Source organism: Meriones unguiculatus, chromosome 4, assembly GCF_030254825.1.
Source record: "Meriones unguiculatus strain TT.TT164.6M chromosome 4, Bangor_MerUng_6.1, whole genome shotgun sequence".
In the NCBI taxonomy this organism is placed as follows: domain Eukaryota; kingdom Metazoa; phylum Chordata; class Mammalia; order Rodentia; family Muridae; genus Meriones; species Meriones unguiculatus.
This window is the reverse complement of record NC_083352.1, coordinates 23,312,834-23,333,126: the sequence shown is the minus strand read 5'-3', so window position 1 is coordinate 23,333,126 and position 20,293 is coordinate 23,312,834. Positions and strand designations below refer to the sequence as shown.

The 20,293-nt window shown below is 39.1% G+C and overlaps 1 long non-coding RNA gene across 7 annotated transcripts in view; it reads left to right on the top strand.

Moving 5' to 3' along the window:
* Window positions 1-20,293, top strand: part of LOC132653602 (uncharacterized) — a 133,203-nt gene that overhangs the window by 75,898 nt on the left and 37,012 nt on the right. The window lies entirely within an intron of this gene.

Genomic DNA, 20,293 nt, shown 5'->3' with positions numbered 1-20,293 from the left:
TAGCAAGCTCCTCCTTGTCTATGTGAAGTCTGTGTTCCCTGCCTTCCTATCCCAAAACAACCAGTGTTTTTTTTTATTTTTATAGCCATAGATACTGTTTACAAAGTGAAATGTTACAATATTTACTCGTCCGTAGCTTATTTTGCTTTGCACATTATTTTTGACACTAGGTTTGCATTTGCATAATCAGTACATTTATTATTCTTTATTGAAGAATACTAGTCTATTGTGTGACTATACCACATGATACCAGTATAGTCTGTTGATGACACTTGTGCTTGCACAGTTTTCAGTTTTTGTTTCTGTAATGAATGAAAATGTGATGCGCATTTATTATGAGCTTTAAAGTGCCCATATGTTTTTATTTCTTGGCTGTAAATCATTAGAGGTACCATGTTTGGCTTATATAATAGATACAATTTCAGTCCTATAAAATGGATGGCCATAGACTGTATAATAAGCATGCTGATCTGTATTCTCTGCCATCATCTTTGAGAATATTGGTTTCTTTGTCTCATCTTCACCATTAGGAATTTTTACTAGTCGTGCATTTTAAAGGTAGAAATCATAATATGTACACGCAGCATCTTACTGTAGTTCAGTGATGTTACATTTTTATGTTCATAGACTATTTTTAACCTTTCAAAAATAATCTCTTTAAAAAGTTTAATTTTAAATGGTTCTCAATGTTTATTGATTTTTAATATATTTAATATAATCATATCACACAATACACAAATTCTTTATAGTACATATTTTAAGAAGATTCTTCTCCTTGGTTTTGTTTTGCTTTTAATTTTATCAACTTGTTTTGCTGAATAAATGTTTTTTGAATCTGGCAGAGCTGGGTATGTCAGGTCATTCACATATTTAGTACTGTGCATGTGGTTTAAATCATCTACCTACTTTGATGTAGCAAAGAAATTCTCTGGGTAGCAAAGAGCTTTATATTTTTAGCTTTTATATGTGTATGCCTATAATCCATCTTGAGTTTGCTTTTCTGGATAGTTTGAAATACAGTTCATTTTTTTTGTAAAGGTATACAGTTGGAACAAAATTTGTGAATATATTCCTTTCTGGCTAAATTATGAAAGCAACTTCATCAAACAGCATTGATATCTGTGTGTTTGTATTGATTGCTTTCTGCTAGGCTCCTTTAGTGTCCTTGTCTATGATTACATCAGAATTCTCTGTCTTTAAGGCAGTTTATATTAATAAAGAAGGGTATGCCAGTATTAAGCATTATTTCTTTTTTTATGAAGTTATGCTGATTCTTCTGGGATATTTATATTCCCATCTAAATGCTGTTATTAAGAATTTGCAAAAACATGCTATGTGCATTCATTTTTATATCTCTTAAGTTTAAAATCAAGTTTGTGATTTCTTCTGACTGAAGATATAAGTAGTTCACTGCAGTGGTCAAGCTTCCTCTAGACACATGGCTAGACTCTAGACACATGACACTATTTTGAGGTACCATAAGTTGAAGAGTAGCCTTTCTCTATTAGTTTGCCTTAGCAACTTGCTCAAAAATCAGATGATTGAATGCTTTCAGGAAGATTGCAGATCAGTAACATATTCCAAGCCACCAACACTGAATTGGATGTCCTGAACCAAAAATGATGGTGGGAAATTCTAGATACCATCAAAAAAAACTAATTGCAAGGTCATTTCAGACCATGTAGTCTCATTCTGGAGATTCTTGGAACAGAAGGAAAATGACAGCCAAAACTCTTACTTATCTGGAGAACACACTAGGGGTGATTTGCCTCCCTCAGTCAGAGATCTATATAGACCAGTTTAGAAGTTGCTGAAGGCAAAGGCAGCTGCATGAGAGAGAATTTCAGTTTGGCAGGGAAATATCAGGAAGAGAAAGGTTTTAAAAGCCCCAGACCATCACTGTGGCTGCCTGACCACTAATGTGAAATAGCTGTCATTAAGGTGCTTTGTCATGAAAAAGAGAACACAATGAAAGTAAAAGTAAAAGAATAGTACATGAACAAATTGAAAATCTCAACAAACAATCAAATCTATAAATAAGAACAGCAAATTTTGGACTTACAAAATAAAATAGCTGAACAGAAGGATGTATTGCAAAGTTTGGGGATCACACTTGATCGGGCAGAAGACAGAACCAACAAGATAAATATTTCAAAATCTTGAGTCATGGGAGCAAAACAGAAAAGGATGGGAAAAAAGCAAGGAAAATGTGCATATGAGGCAATCTAAAATGGACTATTAAGCTCATTATTGTAATTCAATATAGAGATAAAGGACATAAAAGGGCAGAGAGTTTACTTGAAGAAATAATGGTTGAGTAACACAAATCTTTGGAAAGAAATAATCACACAAATCCAACAAAGTCAGAGAACGAGTAGAAATTATATTTGAGCCCTCTGGAATCAGACAGTCATCTTGAAAGAAAAAAGGAAAATAAATAAGTGAGGCATCCCCAGTGGCTCCTATAGGGTTATCTACAGAAGTCTCAGCAGAAATTTTGCATAGCAGAGTGAAAAGGAGACCGTAGCCAAAGAGTTGACAGAAAAACTGATATTGCCTTTGGCTAAATTATCTTTTAAAAATTAAAGGCTCAGATAATCAAATAAGCGATGGCCAAAGGGAATCCATCACTACTAGGAGGTCCTACAGGAAAGTCCTTCAAGGTGAAATTAAAGGACAGCTGTCAGCAGTGTGAACGTTTATAAAAGGGTGAGGTGTGCTCCAGTAACAGTAAGTACATGAACACATTTTGTCATTTAGTTTAAATGACAAAAGCAAACAAACAACTATAAACATTTTAATGGACACATTATATAGAGAGTCGTAAATAGTGACGATAATTTTCTATCTGTACGAGACTTACTTATTCTGTGCAAATGATAATCAAAAGAGCGACAAGAGGGACACTGGAGTTCTTTGCTCACTGGTTAAGAGCACTGATGGCTCTTATAGAGGACCCGGATTTGTTTCCCAGTGCCCACGTGACAATTCACAACCAGTTGTAACTCTAGATCCAGAGGATCCCTGATCCCTTCTGGCCTCTGTAGGATAGACACATATGTGCACATGTACACATACACATAAAAAAAATCTTACAAAAAGAAAACTCAACATAGTAGAGTGTCAGTTCTCCTCCCATGAACATGTATGGTTAATGCAATATTCAAGCAGGGTTGGGTTGGGGTTTTTTTTTGTTTTGGTTTGGTTTGGTTTTTTTGTAGTTAAGAAACAAAGTTATAAATAATTTTTGAAAGGAAGTGAAATGAAAGGAGACGATGTGATTTCCAAATGTATATAATTGTATAAGTATATAATGTATATAATTATATTAGTAAGTCTGTGATGGTAGTGAAATGATAGAAACATGGATCAATGCAATGTACTAGATAACCCAAACGCAAAAATAGACAGAGAAATTAGCCCACTGATTGTCATACTGCTAGAAAAGCAGCTCAGCAAAAGAAAGGCAGCTTTTTCAAGAGAGAGTGAGGGAGTTTTAATATATAGGGTATAGAGATCTCTACCATGCCTCCAGCAGACTGCCCACACATAAAATTTTATATTTAAAGGATAAGATTCTAGAAAAACGTGTGACCAAATCAAAGCAAGGAGTTTTTAGACCCAACCCCATGAGGTTGGTTATTTATCTGCTACATTAGTCAGTTCAGAACTCTGGGTTTGGGCCCCAGATGTACTCCAATTCATGCTACAGTTAGCCCTTTATAATAATCTTATAAAAGGAAAGCATTCCTAGGGCATCTGTGTAATCAATGTAAGAGAATATTTTCTCTCCATCATGACAAGCATTGGTTGTTAATATTTTTAATATTTTTAATTAATACTTTTAAATTATTATTTTTTTAAGCTGTGACAGCACAGTGCTAGCCCACATGGCTTTGAGTTGCACTTCACAGTGACTAGTGTGAAACAATGTACTGTATACTTACTGGCCGCGATGACATGTCTGTTAATGCCTTTTTCCCATTTTGTAACAGAAATGCCTTCTCTGCTAAGTTTTGAGAATATCTTCATGAATTTTAAAAGCTAGGCCTACAACAGATTCACAGTTTATGAGGTTTTCCCGGGCTATACTCAGACCATTCATTGTCTTGATAGCCCATTTATAACATGATGCTTTCAGTTTAGACGAGTGCTAATTAATCAATTTTACCTTTAATTATACTCGTGGAATTGTGACTTTTTTTTTTTTACTATGCAGTAATATTTTGTGTTTCTAGTACTAGCTGGTGTGTTTCATAGTTTTATGATACATCAGACTTACAGAATACCCAAGCTAAGGATGTATCAAGATCCACAGTAACTTATTATTAAAGAGTTTTCCATTACACAAATATGTTCAGCTGTAGGCTACTGTATGCATTCTGATAATATTTAAGGAAGACTAGGCTAGCTGTGCTGTTTAGGTTTTTATGCTGATTAGGTTATTAAATGCATTTCAATTTGCAATGAGCCTATTAGAACATAACCCCATTGCAAGTCAAGAAAAACCTGCATTCTGAATACTGACACCCCGCCCCCAATCACTACAAACATCTTCCCTTCTTAAGGTTGACTTTTGCTGATGATTGTGTCCTTTAATGCACAGAAAACTGTAAGTCTGATGTAGTCTTGCTTGCCTGCCTGTCTGTCTGTGGCTTTTGTTGCCTGTGATTTTAGTGCTGTGTCTAAGAAAGCATTGCCAAACCCAATATCCATTCTATGCTTTCCTCTAGATATTCACAGTTTTAGGGGTTTAACCCATTCTGATCTTACTCTTGTATATGACAGTGTTTATCTTTACTCTTATAGAAGGGTATATTGTTTCCCAAAACCACGCTAAGGATAGGTTATTTTTTCCCCACTTAGCAATTTTGGCACGCTTCCCAAAGACCATTTGGTCATATTTGCAAAGGTTTATTTTGGGATGATTTATTCAATTGTCCCATTTTTGTGTTTGTGCCAGTACTCACTGCTGATTACTACAGCCTTCTAACATGCTTTGCAATTGGGTGTTGTTCTAGTGTGCTGTCCATTATTACGATAAACACCACGAGCAAAAGCAACTTGAGGAGGAAATGGTTTATTTGCCTTATACATCCTAATCACAGTGCATCATTTGGAGAAGACCGGGCAGGACTCAGGCAGGAACAGAAGCAAGAAACATGGAGGAAAGCTGCTCCTTGGATTACTTTAATGCTCCCATTCAGCTACTCTTCTCAGACCTTCCAGGACTGCCTGCCCCAGGGGCAGCGCCACCCACAGTGGTCTAGACCTTTCCACATCAACAACAATCAAGAAAATGCCAAACAGAGGTGCCTACAGGCCAATCTGACGGAGGCATTTTTTTCAGTCGAGGTGCCCTTCTCCCAGGTAATTCTAGTTTATATCAAAATGAAGCAGCATAGAAGCAATGAGTTCTCCAAGTTGATTTTATTTGAATCTTCTTTTTTTCCTGAAAATATTTATAGCTATTTGGAGTCTTTTGAGACTTGGTATAAACTATAGGACTTTTATTAACATTTCTATAAAAATGCTTTTGGGAACACGGTTAGGGGTTGTGTTAAATGTATAATCATGTAGAGAGTGTGATGATCTCAACACAGTGTTTCCCAGTGAACACAGGGTGGCTTTCAATTTATTTTTGTTTTCCACAATTTTCTTCAATGTTTATTGCCTTAAGTCTGCTAGTCTTGAGACTAGAATGGTTGTTTGTTCCCTGAATCAGAGACACAGAAGGATTGTGAATTCAAGACCAGCTTGTTTTCCATGACAACACTGTGTCATGAAACAAAATAATATAACAAGCAGGTGTGTCTTCTCCTTCCTTGGCTACATTTATTTTGGAATACTTTTTGATGCTATTACAAATGAAAATTTTTTTCATATTTTATCCTGTTAGCCGAGGCAATGCAGCAGATATTTTCACATGGGCTTTTTATCTTGGACTTTGTTGAATTTATTAGTCCTGGGGAGATGTTGGGAAACATTTGGGGTCTCATTCACATTGTATTGAGGGTATCTATGGTTCTCCATTCCGATGTTTTTTTTACTTATTTTGTTTCTTGCTTAAGTGCCTTCTGTAGGAAGTCCAATGCTATGTTGAATAGAAGTGAAAGGACTGATAAGATGGTTCCTGCTCCTGCTGGAATGAGTGTCCTGTCTTTCACCATTGAGTAGGAGGGCTTTCACCAGTGCCTTTACTGTACTGACCTTCTCGCCCTAGATTCTTTCAAACTTCGGACTAGAGAGTTGAGAGTGCTGAGATTTGGAGCAGAAATATTTACCAGTGACTTAACCTATTTATCACATTTTTTATTATTACTATGCATTTTGATAAAGTCTTTATTACCAATTCTTATCTATATTTCCAAACTTAAATTTTATTTTATGGATAAGGGTGTGCTGTCTGAATGTATGTGAACCGCTTGCATGCCTGATGTCCATAGACCAAAAAGAGCTCTGGATCCCTTGCAAACAGGAGTTACAGATGTGTATGGATTAAGAACAAGTTCGCTATGTAGCCCAGGCTGGCCTGGAACTGAATATGTAGACTAGCCTTGAGCTTACAGAAATCTGCCTGCCTTTGCTTCTAATGTGCTAGTGTTAAAAGCATGAACCACCATGGCTAGCTAGAAACTTTCCCTTTGAAAACCAAAAGGCCCACCCCCAATGACACACCCACTTCTATAAGGTCACCCCTTCCAAAAAACAGAGCCACCAACTAGGGGCCGAGAATTTAAATATATGAGTCTATTGGGGCTGTCCTCATTCAAACAAACCACCACGCTCAGTACTTGTCAATCTCGTTTAAATTTTTTTTTCAAAGAACCAATTCTTTGATCGATTCTATTTTTGCTCTTCAATTTTACCATGATTTTCACTATTTCTTGGTACTACTTGTTTGGAGTTTGAGTCATTCTTGTTTTTGTAGGATGCCGAGATGTAACACTGTCTTTATTTGGAAACTCTCCGGTTTCATAACTGAAACACTCATAGCTAGAAGCCTCCCGCTTCAAACTGTCCCCAAAGATTCTCGCCAGTTGTGCTTCCATTTGCATTTGATTCTAGGGATTTTTACATTTCTTCTCTAATTTCTCTATGATTATTTCAGTTCTGTTGTAATTGGTGAGATGTGCCTTGTGGCCTAGAATGTGGTCTAATTTACAGAAGTTTCCATGGGATGTTGAGAAGAAAGTATATTTGTTTCTGTTGGATGAAATATTTTGTACATATCTGTTAAGTCCAATATTATCTTCTGTGTCTCCATTTTTCTTGTTTCTGTGTTGTGATTTATGGAATGTGTGTGTTGTCTGTGAATCGAATACATGTGTTGTGAATTGATCCCCCACCCCCCTTGGCTGTATTTCTCGGTAAGTTCATTACTGGTATATAGAAAAGCTGTAGATTTTTGCATGTTGCTTTTGTATTCTGTTTCTTTGCTGAAAATTATCAGGTGAAAAGATTTATCTGGCAAAGTCCTTTAAGTGTAGATTCTATTGGCTTGCATAGCTCTTCTGATTTTTGTCATAACAAACAAAAAAAGCAGGCCCATAGGAAGTTGACATAAAAATACCTTCTTGAGGCCTGCTATATGAGCAAAGCAGCCATGATGAGTCCCTGAAGTGGGAGAGTATTAGAAGAGAGAGGGCACTGCACTAGAGATACAGAAATGGGGTCATAAAGAGTGACAGACAGACGTCAATTCCATAGCGTTTCAGAGAAGGTGGGTAAACTTCATCCATATGACTCAGACTGGCCTGATGTCGGGTAGACATTGATAAAGATGAGCAGTAATTCAAGATTGTCTCATGCCTCTAAGTGGGAGGGAGAGAAGTGATTTCTGGGAGAGCTTGAAGGTCAAGGCAAGCCTTCTTAGCAGATCTGGGTAGGAAGAATGGAGAGTGGTGTGCCCTGACGTCAACGAGAGGACAGCAGACAGATGGTCCATGAGCTCACAGACTTAAAGGACTGATTGAGACCTATTCCTTTTCTTACGGTTTATTTTATTTTTAACTTGTTTAACTCACAGAAAGAGGGAGAGGGAGAGGGGAAGGGGAAGGAAGGAAGGAAGAGAAAAAGAGAGAGAGACAGCATGTCTCCACAAAGATCAGAAAAAGGTGTCATGTCTTTTGGAGTTGAAGTTACAGGCAGTTTGAGAGCAGCCTGATAGGGGTATTGGGAACTGAACTCAGCTCCACTTACTTCTCTTAAGCACTGAACCATTTCTCCAGTCTCAAGAAACCTTCTTTTGAAGTTCTCTCCCTAAAGAGAAAACAAACTTTAACAACAATAAGCCACTTTCACATTGAAATATGCTAAAAATCTATTATAACCTAATATGTGGTATGTTACCCCTGACCATAACACTGAAATGTGTTATGAAGGTGTAAGAGTAGGGCAAGGGTAGAAATAGAAAATGAATGAGATGAAAGAAAGCAGAAAAAGAGATGAGAAACATGACTAAGCAAATGAAGGAGAAAGAAGGTTGGAAAGGTGTGGAGAGGGAACTAGAAAGGTGAAACGATTAGAAACAATAAAGTAAAGCAAGATTAAACAAACAAAAGAAGAAAAATGGAGTAAAATGTTTTGTAACAAAAAAAGTGTGAGAAATTGGGGGAATGAAAAGGAAAATCCTAAAAAGGTTACCCAATAGTGCAAAAGTAAAAACCAAAGTTTGGTAAATATACAAAGGTGAATATTGAAAACACATGAGAAAGTTTTTTCCCACGAAGGATAGGGCTCTCTTTTCATATCCCTGCCTCAGCCCACGTTCCTGCCTCCCTTCTCAGCTTATCAATGTTTGGTCGTCCTCATCTCTGCAGTTGCCTCTCTTGGCCTTCACTCACCCAGTGGCTGTAGCTAAACTGTGGATCTGTCTGGGATTGATATTCTATGTTGTGGCTGCCAGGGTAACTTAGCTGTTAACAGACCTCCTCTCAACATACCGCCTCACCTTTGCCCTCAGATATGTGCGGTAGGACATAGTAGGGTTCTCTCTGCGATTGACTCGTCAGCTGGAAGAACTAATGTCTCCTCAAGCCCTGGAAGTGGATTTGCCGGGGTGGCATCTAAACAGCCCTATAATCTAGCATCAAAACTAGTGTCCAGGGCCATTCTGATGGAGAGGTCTCTGTGAGTCTTCCTTCTTTACTTTGATAGTTGTTATGCTCACCATAACAGTTATTTTATCTTGATTTTAACTTTTTCACTAAATAATGTTGGTGTAATGTTAACAAGTAGTCAAATGAACAAAATCCATGCATTAATAAATCCAGAGATAAGACAAAAATGCTGATAACTCATGACACTCTGAGTAGCTCAGAACCAGAACCAAATATGTTAATTTTGTATTTCTAACTTTGAGCAAACACATATTCACCTTTGCAATATAATTTAGACTTTCATGCAGTGGTTACTCTTTCTTGCATTTCCCTTTGGAAAAACCAACAACACGGTCTGTTCATATGTACTCACTTTTTTTCAGGTGATCTGAGCACTACTGTTTAAAATGTATGATCTATACACTAATTTTTTTTTTTAACTTTCTTAAGGTATCTGAATGCTTTATTTTTATGTGCTTTCAGCCACACTTTCTTCTGTACCAGTCTTGGTACCTAGTTCTGTATATACATCATCTTGCTGCAGGTCTCTGAAGTTCTATGAGACTGGATTCTTCCCAAACTTTAAGCGAAGAAATCAACTAAAGGGTCTTAAGTCATATTCCTACAAAGAAATGCATGCCGAGTAGCAAATCCAATGAATCCTACTAAGGTAGCCTTGGGTGTCTTATCTGGGGTAACCCGTTATCTCTGAGGAATTCTCAGCTTTCAAAGTCTATCTGCAGAAGTATGGAAACTCTGCTTTCTGTCAGTCTCATAACCATCCAGAACTTCTAAGCCTTGTTTCTTTTTCATGCTTTCTTTGTTTTGAGATGGTCTCACCAGCTCTGGATGGCCTGGAACTCTTACACAGAGCAGATGGCCTTGAGATCCCAGTAACCAGCCTGCCTCTGCCTCCTAAGGACTGGACTTAAAGGTGTGTGCCACCACACAGGGCTCTGAGCTTTGTTTTCAAGTAGCACAGGATACAAAACAGTATTTAGATTTTTTTTTTAAGTGTTGGGGGTTGAACCCAGGATCTTTCATATGCTAGGCAAATACTTTACTCCTGGGCTATATTCCCAAGCCCTCAATTTGTGGTTTCAAGAGTCAGAAATATAGACAACAAAAATAAGGTAGATGAAGCTATAAAATTTGAAAATAAAATGTTAGCTCTGCCTTATGGCATAGATCTGCAATTTTAGATCTTTGAAAGGCTTCGGCAGGAGGGTTTGGGGTTCAGGGTCATCCTGGGGAGCTCAGACTAAATGACAGCTCAGCCTAGACTATAGCTTCGACTAGACAGATCAGACTTAGCAGTTAAGATTAGTTTTGAAACTAAAAAAAGTAAAAATCAAAGAAGCACAGTGGTAGAGTGTTTTCTTAGCAATGTGAAGCTCTAGATTCATACACATTTTTAGAACTATGAGATACTGAAATCTCAACTTAATAGATATACTTAGAATAAAAGTATAATTCAGACAAGATCTGAGACATGACATGCATACTGTATCAGCAAAGGGTCTTCTGGTGTAGCTGCTAGAATGGGAGTGATGCACATAGATTGTTCTGGGTTCGCTTTTTCTATACATCCGTTCCTAGCCGAAGTCATTGACTTCTTTCTTGAGGATATAGGTGGCTGAGAGACAGTCTGGTCAGAGCTTTTCTGGTCTTCATACCATTGGTGTGCAATGCATCATAGGTGCCCTGTCTATGAAAGGGGAATTATCAAGCCTGGGATTGTCAGCAGGAAGCCTGAATTCTTTCACTGCCCATTCTTTAAGCTAGCTGACCACCACCACAGGCAATGCTCTTCAGTGCCCTGTGGACACTTTTTTTACTTAAATGGCTTCATATTATAATACAGCCTGAAACCCAGTAGAGGTGAACACAACGGTATCAGTGGTAGCTTATAAATTATGCTAGTTATCTTTTAAGGACATTTCCATGTAACTGCACCAATCATCCCCTAACTGTGGCCTTTGCCATCATGAAGAGGCCACTGTCTTGATGGATTTAGACCTCCCACTGTTTGTTTGAGTCACAGGGCAGCTTTTATTTGCTTTGTTGAAAACAAATCCCTATAGCCAGCCTGGCCATTGCCCAGTGAAGCATTGTTCATTTCTTGCTATATTGAACATCCTTGTCTTTTTTATGAGCAGAGTGTTCTCAATCTTCCACTGCAGTGCCGATGGGTCAGGGGGACCAGGCAGCGTGTGACTGAGAGTTGCAGAAGGCCATCCCATGACACAAGTTTCTTCCTTGTCTCTGCCAAGTAGAACTCCCAAGAGGTTCCTGGGCCTTCCAGGGTTCAGCTCTCCTGACCTGGGACTGGAAACTGGACAAGAAATGGGAATGCTTTGTGACACTCTCTGTCCTCTTCTGCTCCTTGAGCCAAGCAGAAAATTGAACTTAGGTTTCAGGAAATAGAGAGAAGGAAAGAGGAGGTGTTAGCAGTTCTCAAATCCAATCCAACACCCCTGCGTGCTCCCAGCCACTGCCATAGTGACAATGGGACATCTGTTTCCAGGTAACCGGATGATCATGGGAACAGCGCCTTTGGACTCCACCTCTCTGTGGTCCCCTACAGTGTTCCCACAGAGTGATGCTATTTTTTCTTTTCTAACAGACTGCATCTCCTTCCTAATTTAATTATCCCTTCAGTTTGGAACCAGGGACATTGATAATTTTGTTAGAAATGCAATCAGTTGTGAAGCCCTGGGAATAAGTATGGTTTAAAACCTCAGGTGAGTTTCTTGGAATTCTGGACCAACTCCCTATCCCAGTGGCTCACAGGAAGTTTCAGCTGATGTCATTAGAAGCTGGATGTTAGTCCTTGCCTGTGAGAGATGGAGAGGAGTGGAGTAGGGTACAGGTGGGGGTAGGAAGTGAAATCTGGATTAATGGCGAGGCCTTAAAATCTGGGTTAACGGTGAGGCCTTAAAGATCCTAAAAGCCCTCTTGTTTCAGACAGAATTTAGCAATTGTATTACTCTTTGTAGCAAGCTACTATTTAGCAGCCATGTGAAGCTGATGAATCCTTCAGAACATGCTAGATTATCAGTCTGGGATTAAAAATTAAAAGGGGTACCTTTTATTGGGGGGGCATGAGTTAAGATTGTTTTCTTATTTTGATTCAGTATTTCACAGCCAAGAGACTTTTCAGGATCCTCTTACTCACTTTTACCATGTGTATTGAGATCATTAAGTCTGAAACTTGTTATCAGCTTAGAAGAAATTGCTAATGCTGACACGTTTTGTGAAAAGTTGATTGGTCCTAATCTAAAAGGGTCAAAGTCCTTCGGGGTAGACAAAAATCAGTCTTTCCCTGTATTAAGACTATTAGGGGAGAAAGCCAAATCTTGCATACTGGGCATAATTCTATAAAGGTTCTAGAGGACAGAGAGGTTGATGTTACATAAGGGCTTCGTACGGGCAGAAAGCCATACTTGATTTCATTTCCTGCATTTAACCAGCTTTGCAATTCCTTTTGTTTTATTACAACCAATGTACACAAGCACATGTATGTGGGCTCATGTGTGCACACACATCACACCATATGCACACCATATACCACACACACCACACATACATATACACCACACACACCTACACACACATACAGCACACACACCATACACCACACACCACATATACCACACACACCACACACACCTATGCACACATACAGCACACACACCATACACCACACACCACATATACCACACACACCACACACATATGCACACATACCACATGCACACAAACTTTAAAAAGCCTAAGCAACTTCTCAGTTCTGAATCACTCAGAAAATGTAGCAGTTCTGAGTTTCTTCTGTTTTGGCACAATTTGGCTATGGTGGCTTTTTGCACAAGGCGATAATACAAATAAAGCCTCTTTCTCGTAGTAGTATTTCTTGTAGAAAACCTAAACTTAGTCTCCATATATTCTTCTTCCTTCCCTCCCTGCCTCCTCCTCTCCATCTTTTTCTATTTCCCGCTCTCACGTTTCCTTCTCTGTGACTGATAACATCTACCACAAAGAACATTCAAACCCTTGCTCACTGCTCCCTGGACCAGTTGTCTGTATCCATCATTTCTTGTCTCATCTGAAAAGACACATTTGCATTCCTGGTGTTTCAGTACCTGCTCACTCTTTGCAAAAGAACATGAACTGAAAGAGGAATGTAAAGAAGTTCCCTGGTCTGGCCAGGCTCCCTTTCCCAGCAGCATAGATCTTCCTGGCATCACCAAATGAACCCGAGAAGGCAACAGTCCCTCGGTTCTGTTCGTGACAAAGATACATTCCACAATGGTGGAGATTTCATAGTCTTTGTTCACAGCATTTAAAACATTACCCGGCTAGTGGTGAAAATTGAAAATATATTCCATAAATTAGGAGGCAGTTTTTCTTAGGCATCAGTTTATAAGCTACAGAATAGCTTTGATATTTCTTTAAACACCAGCATAAAAACAACTGAAGGCATTTTCCTGAGAGAACAGTAAGACTTAAGTCTTCTTTTTCCATTAATCAGTACAATTATTTAAGAGTAATGAATTAGAGGGGGAGTGAGATATAGCTCAGGTGCTAAGTGTACCGAATGCTCCTCCAGAGGGCCCTGGTTATATTCCCAGCGCCCACATGGTGGCTCACAACTATCTGTAACTCCACTGCCAAGGAATCTGATGCTCCCCTTTAGCCTCTTCAGTCACTAGGCGAGCACATGAAGAACAGATATGTGTGCAGGCAAAACAGCCATATGCATGAAGTGAGAAATAATATTTTAAAAGATTGTAACACAAACAAATTGGTATTATGAGAAACTTCTGAGTGAAAAGTCATGATAGCTGCCCAGACAGAATCTGAGATTCTGTTTCACCGTTGTGGTGATGCTGTGATAAAACAGTTTTTGTGAAACGGTATGTCACATACGAATGTGAGAACTATGAGATCATTTTGATTGGTAAGGTCCATGCCTCTATTGTGTTTAATTCTATTCCACACAGAGAAAATGCCATACATTTGCAGCCTGAGAAATTTCTATTGCATCCCAACTTATTTGCCACTGAGAGTTTTAAACGTGAAGTTAAACGCCGTGGCATCAGAATAGAAGCACATGGCTGTGACATAGTGGATTTGCTGCTTTCCTGGTGTCCTGGTTATATTTTGCTGTGTTTATCAAAAGCTGCTGACCAAAAGCAGCTTGAAGAGGAAAAGGAGGTTTATTTGGCGTATACCTCCAAATGCAGCCCATCAACAGAGGAATTCAGGGTAGGAATCCATGCAGGAACCACAGAGGAAAGCTGCTTATTGGCTTCTTCTCTCTGGCTTATGCTCGGCCAGTTTTCTTATACAAGGAGGACCACCTGCCCATGGACATTCACAGTGGGCTGGGCCCTTCCATCTGAATCAGTAGTCATGACAGACACTTATAAACATGTCCACAGGCCAATCTGATTTGGGAATTCCCTCAATTTGAGACTCATTGACTCATTCTCTCAAGGCAACTTCTTGGTTGTGTCAAGTTCACAATAAAAACAAATCAGGTTATTGATATAGCAATGTGAAAAATCTGCCCAACCTTTGGGACGCTGAAGGAAATGAATGGCCTACAGGACAATATGGCAGTTCAAATATGTCTTCCGCTGGGCCTGTTGGTATATGTCTGTAAGCCCAACAAAGCTCAGGGAACTGAGGCAGGAAGATTGTTACTGATACCAGCCTGGGATATAGAGCAAGACACTGTCTAAAATAAAGTAGAACAGCAAAATGCTTCTCCCTCTCCAGCTGTAGGACATTTTCCTTTTTTATTAATGAATTAACTTATTTATTCACTTTACATCCCAATCGTAGGCCCTCTTTTTTTCTCTTCCCAGTCCCATCCTCCCTGCCACCTCCTCTTCTTGCCCCCCCCCCACTCCTCAGGTAAAGCGAGCCTCCCCTCTACCAACTCAGACCAGCACATCAAGTCGGATCAGAACTTATCACATCTCCTTCCCCTGTGGCCTGGCAAGGCAGCCCCACCAGGGGGAAGTGATCGAAAAGCAGACAACAGAGTCCATGACAGAGACAGCTCCTTCTCCCCTTTCAAAGGGACCCACACGTTGGCCAGGCTATCCAAACTCTACATATGTGTAAGGGGCCTAGGGCAAGTTCATGCATGGTCCTTTGTTGGTGCCCCCTAAGCTCCTCTGGTTCCAGGTCAGTTGGTTCTATTGGTGTTCTTGGGGAGCTCCTGTCTCCTCTGGGTCCTTCTATTCTCCCTGCACCCCCTTCCCAGTTTTTCCACAGGACTCCCTGTGCTCCACCCAATGTTTAGCTGTGAGTCTCAGCATCTGTTTCCATCCACTGTAGGGTGGAGTCTCTCAGAGGACAGCTATGCTAGTTCTCCTGTCTGCAACCAAAGCAGAGTATCTTTAATGGTGTCAGGGGTTGGCTCTCTCCCATGGGTGGGTCTCAGGTTGGGCCAGGCATAGTTTGGACATTCTCTCAATCTCTGCTCTATGTTTAGCTCAGCATGTCTTGTAGGCAGGGTAAAATTTGGATAGAAGCTCTTATGGGTGTTTTGTGTTTTTGTTTTTGTTGTTGTTGTTTTTAAACCCAAACTGCTCAGATGTAGCCAATAGGCAGCTCAGTCTCCATGTGGTTTCCCTAGTAAGAGGTGCAGGGGCTCTCTCTGACATGGACTTTGCTGACTGCTCCTCTGCCACTGATCACTTTCCCTGTAAGGCGGCCTTGCCAAGCCATAAAGGAAGAGGAGTCCTGATGAGGCTTGATAGGCTGGGGCAGTTGGTGGGGGGGGAGGGCTTCCCCTTTCTGAGGACTAGGGGAGGAGGAGCAGGGAAGAGGGAATGAGGGTGGGACCAGGATGAGACAAGGGAGGGGACTATGATCAGGATGTAAAGTGAATAAATTTTTAAAAATAATTTTAAATAAAAAAATTACTATTTCCTGAAGTAGTGTGTGCCTGTAATCCCAGCTCTAGGAGGCAGAGATGGGAGTATCCTGGAGATTGCTGGCCAACCAGCTTAGCTAAATTGTTAAGCTTCAGGTACAGTCAGAGACCTTGTCTGAAAAATAAGATGAGGAGCAATTGAACAACACAGCTGACATCTAGATATGATGTCACACACACACAAACATGAACATATACACAAATATATTTAAAGAACATAAGAAAATACCGAAAATTAACTGTTAAGTGGGAGAAAAAAAGGAATACAAAATATATGGTCACAGTTGCAGTTCAGAATTAAAAGCACACTAAAGGGAAGTAAATTTTAAAAGATTATATGATAGGATCATGAGTAGCTGCTTTCTTCATCCAGCAGCACTGAACTGGCAGAGGGATCAGATATGCTTACATGGAAACACATTGTGAGAACACTTTGTTTTACTATATTGGAGGAAAAGCAAACTCCAAGTTAGTTGGCAAAAAGCAAATCATCAGTTCCTCAAATATTAAATAAAACAGTGTGTAAACTAGTATATCATCAGGTTAGTGGGGAACATTTTCAAAAGTGAAAAGTTGGTGTATCATTTATCTCCATAATAAAAACCAATTTAAAATCACACAGAAACATTGTTCTGTGATGATTCTGCCTCAAACGGGAATTCAAAATAGAGCTTTTGGTAATCAAACCAATACAATTTTGAAAAATTGTTCATATCCTCTTCTAATTTATTCCCTAATACAAACCAGTAATTTCTGTGCTTTTGGACCATGGCTATCTAAAACTAATTAATAACTGAGTGGGTTTATTTACTGCTCTAAACCACACCCCCTTACAAATATGTCCTAGCTCCAAATTAAGGCAATTACTTTATTAGAAAACTATTTCTAATAGCTTGGCTCACGAGCCTTAGCCTGATTATTGTGATTACAAGCTATTTACCACAATCTAATGCTGTTTGCTCCATGATGGCTGTGTTTTACAATATCCAATTTCTTTTTTTGCCTCATTTACATTTATTTTTCTCAGCGGATACAAAAGAATAAACATTTCTAGTCTAGTCTACATTCAAACTAGTAAAATGTAGTATTTTCTACCAATTTCCCTGCACTTAAATTTGAAGAACTCCCTGACCTTGTGTCTTCATTTTTTTTTTCATTTATCCTGAGATTATTTTTTTTACCTCAGAACACTTTGATTTACAGAAGGGGGGGGACACTTGCAAAAATATGGCATAGTCCAGCATGTTGTGGCCAGTTTTCTTTGTTGCTGATATCCTTACACCAATTTATTATATTAATCAGAGTGGATGAAGTAACACTGATGCATCATCACTGGCCACAGCCTGTTCCCTGCTTATGCAACTCCCTGGTTGTAACTCTATGTGCCTCTCTTAGATCTTAGAACTCCTCCAGTGTTCCGTTACACCTCACAGTACTGTCTTCATAGATTCATCTGTCCTTCAGCAGCCTCTGGTTTTTTTGTTTATAAACAGCAATGGTTAGGGATTGTCTATAGTCTTCTATTAGGTTTTGCTTGATGTTTCCTGCAATTGGATGGTGATGTTTGGGGGGAGGGGGGGATCAAGATAGTCACACACAGGACACACAGTGACAGCATGTTGCCGCACAGATGAATGTTGGCCTTGTCTGTGTGGCCAGGGTGGTTACTCTTTCTTCTACTGAATGTTACACCGGCAGAGAAATTACTGTCCACTGCTCAGACATAAGTGTGGAGGTCATTGACCATGGAATCGGACACTGATGGTGTATGGAAGGTGGTTAGAATTCTGCATGGGAGTTTTGTGTATTCTCCCCTATTAACTTATTCAGTCATTTAGTTACATCAGCATGTTCTCATGGAAATAAAATTGTGTATTTTGATTAAGGCACCAGTATTTTGTTGCTGAGGGTTTCACAGATGTAACTATTTAGAGGACATTCGGCTGGCTTTAGTGTGTATCTCTTTAATACACTTTCATGCTTGGGCAGTTTGGGGGTTTGTTTGCTTTCTTTTTTACAAGAAATAAATACATTATATGTTATTTTACATGGCAGGGCTATTGTAGAAGTCAGAGGACAACTTGCAGAGTCAGCTCTTATCTTCCTCCATGTGGGTTCTAGGTACTGAACTTAGGTCATCAGGCTTGCTGGCAGGTAACTTTGCCTGCCAAGCCATATCATGGACCCCTTTTCTTTTCTTTTTAAAACCATATTTCACTATTTCTTTAGCCACAAGAAGACTGAGGTTAGTTCTTTGCAGCAAGATGGATGCTACTGGAGATAATCACATTAAACTTATTAAGCCCTTTTCAGAAAGACAAATGCCATGAAAGACAAATACCATGTTTTCCCTCATTTGTACTTCTTAGCATGATATAGTTCTTGTACATTTGATGTGATAGAACTGGGAATGTCTGAGGAAACAAAGGGAACTAATGGAGGCAGAGAGAAAAGGGAGGTTAAGGGGGTTATGTTCAACATACAGTTTATACTTGCATGTAATACATTATGTGTACAATGAATAATTAAAAATAATAAAGTCAGATAAAAAAGGGATGGCTGTTTCAGAATGATAGCACACCAGTTGCATTTACTATGCCATCTGTGCGTTTCCACTGATAGGCTATCCAGACAGATTAAAAGATAAATTTTTTAACTCTGTTAGAAAATAAAACAAGTAAAAACAAATATAGGAAATTTTCATTAATGTCAATCCAAAAGGAGATCCTACAAGTGTTTTATGCATGTACAGACTAAATGTATATAGACCAAGGAAGATGAAAATCTGTAGTTAGTTTTGTTCTGACAACCTTAATTTTATTAAAAAAAAAGAACATTCATATCTAAAACTTTCTTCATTTTGGTCTATCAATAAACTTATCAAATATAAAACAAAATCCATAATAAAAGCATTAATGAGATGCTTTTCTGAGTGCAGAGCCGGGGAAGGTATGAGTGTGAGTAGAGAGGTTTGGCTTAGTGTGTGGAGAATGACATTTTACCTAATTGGAAACACAAGAAGAAGTGGTACAGAAATCCATATCTTTATATTTTAATTGGTGAAGGTATATTTGTACAAGTTTTTACCCGAAATGTGTCTTGTCTATAAGAAGTACAGAGATGGAACAGAGATTGAGGCAATGGCCAACCAGTGGCTGGCCCAGCTTGCCTACCATTGTCGCTATTAAAGTTACTCTGCTTTGCTTGCAGAGACAAGTCTACCATAACTGTCTTCTGAGAGGCTTCCTCTGGCAGCTGTGGAGACAGGTGCAGAGACCCAAGGCCAAGCAATGGGCTGAGCTCAGGGAGTGTTGTGGAAGAGCGGGAGAAAGAACAGAGGGAGCCAGAAGAGTCAAGGACACCCCAAGAAGACCAACAGACAAAACTAACCTGGGTCCATGGGGTTTTACACAATCTGAACCACCAACCAAAGAGCTTGCCTAGGCTGGTCCTAGACCCCCTAAATATATGTAGCAAATGTCATCATGTGGGTTCCCTAATAACAGGAGTAGGGTTGTCTCTGAATCTGCTTGACACCTACATCGTTATCTGAAAAGAAGATAGCAATGTCAAATCCATCACCAGCGCCTCTGTGCCCAAATCCCTTTGCAGTGGCATGCATAGCATGAATAATGTCTAAGGAAACAGCCATCATATAATAGAGACACTACTCTCATTGCAGGACTAGTTATAATTATCTGCAGGAGACCTTGTGATAAAGTAACTGAAAAGTCCCGCGATGAATGCGGAAGGAGCTAAGGAGTTCAGACCCCTCACTGAAGAGCTCTTGGTACTGATGGGTGCTAGGGTGAGTCTGTTTTTTTTGTGAGAGGTGTGACTACTAGGCAGCTGCAGGTTGCTCAGTGGATGACCCCACACCCAAGGTGGCACTGATTTCACTCAGTGGTTAAATATATATTTATATTATTTATTTATAAATAAATTTATAAATTTATAAAAATTAATTTATATTATATTTTTATAAATATATTTGTATTATATATTTAATGACTATTGTGATAGGATCTTAAGTTGGGAGGGAGATGTGTTGTAGGTTTTTGAAGGAGGATATAATCAAGGTATACTGTATACCTATACGAAAATTTCAAAGAAAAAATAAAAGGTAAGTATTTAAAAAGTCATTTCAAAAAAATCTATCATATACTTTTCTGATCACAATGTAATAAGAAAAACAACATCAAAAGAAATTTTATAGATTCATAGAGGAATTCCAAAGGGA